Genomic DNA, 10,716 nt, shown 5'->3' with positions numbered 1-10,716 from the left:
CGGGGTCCTGTTCAACCACCCCTCCACGGCCACCCCTCCACCGTCTACTGTTCATCCAGCCCTCCAGCCCTCCACACCACGGGGTCCTGTTCATCCAGAGGCAACGCCACCGCTCACTGTTCATCCACCCCCCCGCAACACTCACTGTTCATCCAATCGGTCGACTTCAGTTAGCAGCAGTAGCGGAGGAATCGCTCCGTCGGGTTCAGTTAACAGCCATTGATCGATCGCTCGGGTTCAGTAACGCGTAGCCTGCAGTGCAATCGCTCGGATTCAGTTAGAGCCCAACGCCTCGCTCGGGTTCAGTTAGAGCCAACGCCTCGCACACACGCGCATACGTGTACGAGGGAAACGCGCATCGCTCGGCCCCCGACCTCCCATCGTAACCGGCAACTCCCCGAAATTTTCCTCCCCCTCGCTTCTACCACGGTTTTTCCCTCATGGACGGCCCAAAGAATGTCATGCAGCTGCGTCTCCAGCCTGCCCAGGACAAAAAGCCCATTTTCTGTCATGATTTTTTGTCATAGAAGTAGGAGCCCACCACATCTATGATGATACCGGGTTTTGTCACAATTATCGTCATAGAAGTGTCATATGTATGATAGAAAAAAAATTCGTTCGGCCCAAAATGTCACGGATGTGTCTTTTTTTTGTAGTGTTGCCCCCCAAGCCAAGGGGGCGCCCGCTTTAGGGTTTCCCCCCAACCCTAGGCGCATGGGCCCTAGGGGGAGTTGGCGCCCAGCCCACCTAGGGGCTGGTTACCCTCCATATTCAGCCCATAGGGTCCTCCGGGGCAGGTGGACCCTCCCGGTGGACCCTCGGAACCCTTTCGGTGGTCCCGGTACAATACCGGTAAACCCCCGAACAATTCCGGCGACCGAATAAGGACTTCCCATATATAAATCTTCATCTCCGAACCATTCTGGAACTCCTCATGATGTTCAGAATCTCATCTGGGACTCCAAACAACATTCGGTAACCACATACTATTTCCCATAACAACTCTAGCATCACCAAACCTTAAGTGTGTAGACCCTACGGGTTCGGGAATCATGTACACATGACCAAGACATCTCTCCGGCCAATAACCAACATCGGAATATGGATACCCATGTTGGCTCCCACATGTTCCACGATGATCTCATCGGATGAACCACGATGTCGGGGATTCAATCAATCCCGTATACAATTCCCTTTGTCAACCGGTATGTTACTTGCCCGGGATTCGATCGTCGGTATCCCAATACCTCGTTCAATCTCGTTATCGGCAAGTCTCTTTACTCGTTCTGTAATGCATGATCCATGACTAACTCCTTTGTCACATTGAGCTCATTATGATGATGCATTACCGAGTTGGCCCAGAGATACCTCTCCATCATACGGAGTGACAAATCCCAGTATCGATTCATGCCAACCCAACAGACACTTTCGGAGATACCTATAGTGCACCTTTATAGCCACCTAGTTACGTTGTGACTTTTGGTACACCCAAAGCATTCCTATGGTGTCCGGGAGTTGCACAATCTCATGGTCTAACGAAATGATACTTGACATTAGAAAAGCTCTTAGCAAACGAACTACACGATCTTGTGCTATGCTTAGGATTGACTCTTATCCATCACATCATTCTCCTAATGATGTGATCCCATTATCAATGACATCTAATGTCCATGGTCAGGAAACCATAACCATCTATTGATTAACGAGCTAGTCAACTAGATGCTCACTAGGGACATGTTGTGGTCTATTTATTCACACATGTATTGCGGTTTCCGGTTAATACAATTATAGCATGAACAAGAGACAATTATCATGAACAAGGAAGTATAATAATAACCATTTTATTATTGCCTCTAGGGCATATTTCCAACATGGAAGAATTCCTATGACAAGCTCTAAGGATTTTCGCCTGGTGGGGAATGGTATCTGAGATTCAAACTCTTTAAATAGACGCCTTTCCCATATGGACAAGGGGTTACTTGCAAAATTTCTTAGGTCCTTCGTATTCGCTTGACACGTGGAGGCCAAGGCGATGGTGGCACAGAAGCTGAAGGGTATGGTATTTAATGTAAAAGCCGAGCTATACGAAGTACAATGGAGAACCCGCCTTGCAAAGCCGAAGACATGAAGCCGGATATAACATCGTCATTGAAGGCAAGTTCGGGGGCTACTGAGCGAGTCCTGGATTATGGGGTCATCAAGGAGCCGGCCTATGTGATATGGGCCAGGCTGATGGGCCGTGAAGATACAAGACTGTCCGGATGGGACTCTCCTTTGCATGGATGACAAGCTTGGCGTCTGAATGTGTAGTTTCCTTCATCTGTGAACTGACTTTGTACGACCCTAGTCCCCTCCGGTGTCTATATAAACCGGAGGGTTTAGTCCGTAGAGGCAATCACAATCATACATGCTAGACATCTAGGGTTTAGCCATTACGATCTCGAGGTAGATCAACTCTTGTAACCCCTATACTCATCAAAGTCAATCAAGCAGGAAGTAGGGTATTACCTCCATTAAGAGGGCCCAAACCTGGGTAAACATCGTGTCCCCTACCTCCTGTTACCTTCCATCCTTAGACGCACAGTTCGGGACCCCCTACCCGAGATCAGCCAGTTTTGACACCGACAGGTGCCCATATGCTGTCGATGGGATTGATGAGAACGGGATGATGCTACCGCTGGTGCGGAGCCATTGCACCATCGTCAACCACACACGGCGGGAGTATCTCTTTGAGGAGATTGAGACTGAGGATGACGGGGAGTTGAACCAGCACATTGCCGATGCCAAAAAGTCACAGTCGGCAGCTCTCGCGGGTTGGTGCTGCCGCTAACGACGACGAGGCAGGTGGCTTCGGCTTGAGGCGCGTCGAAGTAGTCTTTTTTCTTTGGCTTTTAGTCTTTATTATGCTCGGTGTCAACTTTTTGCATTGTAAAAAGCACTGCATACACTTGTGCCAAGAATGGACCAAACAAGAAAGTGAAAGGGGCGCTATCCAACCTGGCACCGCCGAGGTTCCGCTTAGGCGGAGCGCCATGGGTGCACCCCAACCACTAGTAGAAAAACAAAATGGGAAAGGAGATCGCTCATATCTACAATCAACTTGTACCATTTAGGTAGTTTGAATAATTGAAGCAAAACAATGCAATGCTCCATTGAAATGCAAACCTTGACAGTATCCAGGGAAAGAATCAACCCATGCATAAACTGCAAGTATATCTTATCGGCCACCACTTGAACCCCGCAGGTCGCCGCCCACAGAGCCGCTTGTCGCCGCAGCCCCTTCGGAATCGCCAGATCTACCTGCCACCTCTCCATTCCAGGTGCCGGCCCTCGCGAGCTCCTCCCCTCATCCTCCTACATCGACCTGAGCCACCATGCATGGACGACCTCTGCGTTTGCATTGACTACAGGCGAGCGTGTGCGTCCGACGCATACGACCCCGCCTCCGCGCCTCCCCTCCTGCTCCTCCTCTCGCACGGTCAGCGTACCGCACACGCCCTTCATGTGCTCACCACCGTCGTCCTGCTCCCGATCGGATCGAGAGCGCCGCTGCTCGACCTGCAGCCCAAAAAGAATATCGAACCATTTTTTCTTTAACTCACCAAGGACTGTGTGTTGAATATTGAAAATAGCAGGGACTTTTTTGCAAAAGCACTGCGAAGTTGAGTTAAAGAAAAAACGGTTCGACCGCTTTATTATATCCTACTACTGGGTGTAGTTACACCCATTTCTCATATACTTCCATGTGGTAGTATATACTCTATATTATATTTAGTACGTTCATATACTATATCTAAGATACTCCAAAGCGAGTTATATGAAAAAATTGCAAGTGAGCTCATAGTTTTATTGTATTTTTGAAATACGTACATATCTGTATGCGGAATGGAGTATGCACAAAATATGGTGCATACTACCCAAAAAAGTAGTATATATACTACCTAAATTTTATACACTACATACTACACATACGCAATTAGTCTTTCATTGGCATAAGTTCATGTTATGTTTTTGGGGCCCAAGGTCTGCGTGTGGTGTAACAATAATTTAGAGCTAATTAGGGCACGGCCAACGGGATGCCACATGGTGCTACCCTAGAAGCGGTCTCCCACAGAAGAGGTAGCTGCTCCATGAGAAAAGTCCATTATGATGACATCTACCTATGGCTGCCTCCGTTGGCTGAAAAGAAGTGTAAATGATAGTTTTAATACTTTAGGTCTAAACAAATGCATGGAGCAGCACCAAGGTGATGCCTCCATTGCTCATGCCCTTATGGCACCGAGTTTTTCCACTATCCACAACACTTGGCTGTAGATAGAGATGGAGCAGTGAGAGTTGCAGATAGGGACAGGAAGGAGAAACAGAGGCAAGGAGGACGAAAATAGAACAAAGAGGTTGAGAGGAGGGATAAATGATGATGACATTTTGGTTACTAGCAAAATAGTCCATGCCTTGCAACACGTTATGATAAATTCCTAGTGTCGATGGCCAGCTCTACACCGGTGAAGAGCAAGAACACAGTAAGCAGTCTATGTCGTTGGCTTAACAAAGTCAAATGCAAAGTACTTAAAGCATCAATGTAAGTGTTAAAGAACCATGAAGGCATGAAGCTTATTACTGTAAGCCATAATATCATCATAAAAAGTGTTATTAACTGCTTACGAGTTGCAAAATAGGTACACAACTACATGTTTCAATGTGTTCCAATGACAGTTGAAGGAAAGGATTTAAATTGTGAAAAATAAACTGGAAACTTAACATTAACATTTTTATATATGTTACTCCGCATATTGTTTTGCTCATTATTAAATATAAGCCAAATCCAACCCAATGTGTTGATCTGCTATGAAGAAAGGACCGTGATCTGCAATGCTACTCAACTGAAAAGACTAAGCTTAGAATTATGATCGTACAATGCAAATAAGAAATATAATTGCAGGATTGTGAAAATAACATCATAGTTTTAAATTTTGTAGCACAACAGTTCCTTCTAGAAAGTAGTAGGGTAAAGCGTTCGTACCTATTTACTCAATCATGACAAAGTTTACACCCCTAAACAACATTACCATGGAAATTTCGAATCATGAAGTTGCTTGGAAAAAATTGGCAGCACTACCGGAGTTCTTCGAGTGAGGCCGATGCGTCACTTGCTTCGATTTGGCGCGCTCTTCGCTCACCCTTGAACTCCGCCATCGCTTCATGTCACGGCTGGATCCTCCGGCAGCAGCCCAACCTTGGTCGTCCCTGCCATGGCGCGTTGTCACCGAACCAAGACATACAATTGAGTATTTATATGCATATAAATGGATGTGTTGTTGTTAATTCTGCTCCCACACGTCTCTCCTGTGTGAGAAACCCCTTCTTTCTCTTGTATGTACGATAGGCCTGGCCAACTCCTCGAACCAGGTTTATTCTTGTGAAGGCCTCATATGCCCTCATTATCTTTATTTGTACCTCGACTCTATATCTTGTATTGTGGCTTATCGATTTTAATTCACTAGCATATGTAAATTGGTAGGGTGGGTCATAAAAAAACGATGTGGTACTATTTTATAGAAGTACGAACCCCTTGTAAATTCTGAACACACCATGCTTTCTTGTAAATAATGGTTAAGCCGCAATAGGAGATAAACAAAGAAAGCCTCCAATTTTGAGCACACCATGAACCTATAAATAAATAAACCTTCCAATTCTGAGCACACCACGATGAACCTATAAATAAATAAAGCTTTCGATTTTGAACACACCACGTTTTGCAGTATGGTGGCAAGGCAGGCCTTATGCACCCAGGAGGTCATGAGTTTGACTCATGGAGATTTTTTTTTTATTATTAAACGAAAGGCCAATGATGAACCTATAAATTAAAGAAAGCTCCCAATTTTTAGCACACCATGCTTTGTAGTGTGGTGGCAAGGCGGGCCTAGTGTGCCTGGGAGGAATGAGTTTGACTCATGAAGAAACCTATTTTATTTCACTTTTTATTATTGAACCGACAAAAAAATAAACTGATAGATGATGGTACGTAAGAAACAGAAAAGAAAAGGCGTACGGAAGAAATAGGAGGACGAAAAAGTGGCGAAGCAATCCTCCCTTTAATATTAGGTATAGATATAGATTTGGAGAGACCACTTGTACGTAATGTCATAGAAAAACATTTTTTGCTTAACTGTGTGGCCAAAATATGTCTGCAATTTACTTGCGATGGTTGTGTGGGTAAATATGTCAGCAATTTACTTGTGATGATTGATCTATAAGTTCTTTCTGTCTCGAAATGGATTGATAAGTCTATAGCTTTCAAATGACAAACATGGAATTTCTCCCAAGCTGGAACTCTTGCCAAAACAACAAAGTCTAATTCCATGCATAATAATATGTAAAAACTGATATACGATACAACACACTCAGAGTTCACACGAACATTGCAAGTAAATGCCGCAAACAAGCAAACACGAATGATTAATGGAACCCAGTTAGGTTGGCATCATAGCACCTGGGTTTTGATCATCGTTTTTGTTCTTCACTCGGACTTGGCGCTCCTTGCGAAATGGGCCGAACAGTGTGTAGTAGTGGTGATCCTCTCCCCAACCATCACACACATTCTTCTTGCATATATTGGAGGCTTTGGAGCAGCTGCCCACCTTAGAGCTATATGAGATACTCGATTGAGCTAGCTCAGAGGAGACATCCTGGTCCATCTGTGCGAGAACCTCATCTTTCTTGAGCTTTTCCTTCATGGTTGGCTCATCGAATATCTCTACGACATCACAATTTCATAGGTTGGCTCTATAGGCGATAGGCACAGTGTAATTTTCAAAGGCGCCCTCCTGAAATTCCACCCTTATAAATCCATCATGTGTGCGTGAACTTGACGTAAATGTTATAAGTATAAATGAATTCAGTTGCAAGAAACTAACCACTTAAGCGGCTAAAGTGTAAATCACGTTAAATTACAATGACTAACCACATATATGTTGAAAGTGTAAACACCGTAAATTGCAACAAGCTAGCAACATAAATGTCAAAAGTGTAAATGATACTAAAATTAAAATAATTAATGGCTTTTTGGTCCATTCAACAAGACTCAAACCAATAATCTTAAGGGTAGAACCAACACTCATTAACCATTATTGTTATGTTGCACGCAAGTTTTTAGGGGAGTTCTTTTCTTTGCAAGGGTGCCCATTTGATCTAAGCATTCGATCACTTTGCTTCTATTGTGACCGATCAATTGCCACTTTTCTCCTATTGGAGATCATATCCAATTGGCTGTCATGGCAGCAAAATCGCCTCCTATGGAAGCTGAATCGGCTGCTGTGGCAGTAGAATCCTCGAATTCTATATACATTGTGTAATCCTGTAGACACACAGAATAATTTGCATTATAGCGGTTAACATGCACCCCCTTTCATTAGGGTGTGGTCTCTAGTACCATTAAACATGGACTCATCTTATATATTTGATAAACGCACTTTTGAAACAATTAACCATATCTTTGTGTTGTAATATGTATTGTCCACTTCATCCTTGTATGCAAAGATCTCGGTGTTCTAGTGCTTACAAAGCCCATTGCTTACACCCTCACATTGTGGGTTAATGTCTCATGGAACAAACAAACTTCTAAATTTCTTCCTTGACCGAAACAATAGGAATCTGATGTGCTAATCCAATAGAGTCAAAGCAATTGCAAAAGTCATAGCTGCAAAAACAAGTCAGTAGTGACGTCGACGTGTAGAAAAATAGTCCATTTACAAGCAGATAAAGATAATCTGACGTGGCAGCTACGTGTTCAGTTTTCTGTCTTGAATTAGTTCTGGCCTTATTTGATAAAATTAATGAATTTATGGCACAAATGCGATCACTTTCCAAGTGGTTGGTCTATAGTGTGTAGTCAATCTGAGTCAATGGAATAATGGTGCATTTCACTCAAATGAAAAGTAAACTACACCAGAAATTTACCAAGATGAATCAAGCTCATATGCCCCTTGTCATAATACTAAAAGGTGTCGCTAGAAATAACTAAAAGGTAAGTGAAAATTTCAAGGTGTTATGGAAAGATATACAACACTGAGCTTTCATGAAAATGTATGGTGAATGGAGTATTCTTCCAAATAAAACGAATGCACTCATAGTTGTTAGATTTGCATTTCATTTATGTGGAGAACACAAATAACCATGATTTTCTTGCAAAATGGCAAGTACACACGTCATTCATGAATCTATGTCTAGATTTGTTTATATTTTACTTCATGAACACAAAAAATAGGCAAGATATTTATCACAATTGGGATCCTTATTCATATGAACATGTGAGGATGGAAACATCAAACTTAGTGGGACATGATTGGCTATGTATGGAGGTTAAGCTCGCTCGGATGAATTGACTGTGTTTAGCAAATAGGCTTCGAGATGTATGCCACAATGAGCATTACTCAAACCAAGCCACCGACAAGTGGCATGCATGGGGCCCCATGTGTATTCATTAAGGTCAAACTTTATGACAAGTTATAGCTGAGAATATGCCACCCATAGAGTGCCATAGAGGTAGAGAGATGTAGACATGGAGTTTTGCTAGATTTTGTAGTGGAGCAAAATGAACCATCACACGCCTGAGAGAATACCAATAGTTTTAACGGATATATGTATTTTCTCATGTGGCATTTTTTCCGATGCTTCATAATTTCTTCATGTTTAATTCTGTAAACTATTATGCCAAACATTGACAATGGTGCACACAAAACACCTAGAATGTAAGATTTACTTTACTAAACCATGTCGGAGAGTTTCTTTGAACCATGCAAGAGAGTTGCATGTGATTTCACTAAGAAAGAAGATGACACATATCCAAAGAAGGAACAACCCATACAACATGCCAACGAGGCATGCCACTTGAAACCAACATAAGAACCTAACCGGCCTAAGGATAGCCAACCCAAGAGTTGACGTTGCGCAACCAAAAGATGACTGAAACCACCATCCAATGCTAAGTCCTGGACACCAACCCACTATAACCCAAACAATGTGGCTACCATAGCGACGATAATGACAATAACTGGAGCACATGTAACAGAAGGACAAAACCACCATTAGCCTTGAGCCGCCAACACTTGTGTGATCATAGACACCATGTCACCAGGCTAAGAATACAGTAACCCAATGTTGTCAAAATGACAACCTTCCACGTCGTAGAAGGAGGAATGCCGTGTGGACAAGTACAAACCGAAGGGTAAGAAAGGTGCGGCAAAGCATAAAAGACTAAGCTATCCATGATCCGCAACAAAGCGAAACACGACCAAGGGGGTGGGCAAGTTTGGATCGCACCCTCAATCTGGCCGAGCCAAAGAAAGAGGGGGTCAAACTACCAAAAAATCCAACACCGCGGGTATGCCGGCAAGCAACCTGCGACACGCAATGCCATAACAGCCCATGGTTAACGAGGACAGCTATATGCCAATTGAAGATGAGACAAGGTGAGGTGGTACTGCTAGATCCGACAAAGGCACTTTCAGATCTAGTTAAGGATGATCGACGGGAGAGAGGCATGACAAGAGTGGGACGAGGATGTCAATGGAAAACCGAAGGAGCTAATGCTGCATGATGACATTGCTACAATCCACCCCTTATGGTGTGTTTGGTAGGCTTCATGAGGCCCATGCAGGCTCCGGGGAGCCAAATCGGCCCATCTGGAGTATGATTTTACTATTTGGCCTACATGGCATGAAAATTAGAGCACCGTTCGGCCTGGCTCTGGAGGAAAGACCGAATGAACTACTTCCACTGAGCTAGGCCCAAGCCATGTGAGCAACCACACATGGTTGTAGGCGGCTACATGTGTGGGACACGTGATAGACAGCTCATTATTACTCGATGTGGAACCATAAATCCCCTCACATGTTTCTCAGTGCTCAGTCTCCCCTCTCTCCATCTCACCAGCAGCTATGACCATCTTAGGAGGCAAGATCTGGATGGCAAGCACCGGCTACAAGTATCGGCTTCAGCACCAATTCTCACCTCTATGCCATGCCTTCGTCAGTGGAGGTAAGCGCTCGCTCCATACCTTCTCAGGGATCAATTAAGGCATAATTTACCCATCGATTAAATGGAGAGTGATCAATTTTGGCATTGATTAAACTAAAAGAGGTTGTTTAAGGCTTGTTCGGTTAGTCTGTACAAGGGTATTGGGAAGGATTTTGACTAAAAGGGGTTAAATCAATGAGAAAATCTCCTTAAATCCCTTTATTTTAACTAGGTGTGGCAGGCTTAGAGGTGCTTGGAGCGGCAATAACCTTGATGCTGGCACTCTTCGAGTTACACGACATTGTAGAGGAGCTAGGCTTAGGAAACCTAGCCACCATCTTGACAGCTTTGGCATTGCCAACATTCACCATCTCCTCCTTGTTATTGTCCTCTACAATAATGGTGGTCGGTGCCACCACATTGATAGAGCTATACTTGGCCCATCTAGCTCTCTGACCTAGATCTACCAACTTGGCCTCCTCCATCGCCATAGTAGTATGTCCACTTGCATAGCACCTTTGGTTGGGTAAGTCATCATCATCTCTATCTCAGTCTTCATTGACTACGAGAGCACAACTTCTGCCTCCTTGATCATCTTGTCCATGGTCTTGAACCGAGAGTCCACCTCCATAGAATTCACAAATTTTAAGTGATCGCCATGTGAGCACTTGTGGGGTAGTGTTGTCCATCCAGGGCTGGTGG

This window comes from Triticum aestivum, chromosome 4B (assembly GCF_018294505.1).
Source record: "Triticum aestivum cultivar Chinese Spring chromosome 4B, IWGSC CS RefSeq v2.1, whole genome shotgun sequence".
Taxonomy (NCBI): Eukaryota; Viridiplantae; Streptophyta; class Magnoliopsida; order Poales; family Poaceae; genus Triticum; species Triticum aestivum.
This window is presented reverse-complemented; position numbering follows the sequence as displayed.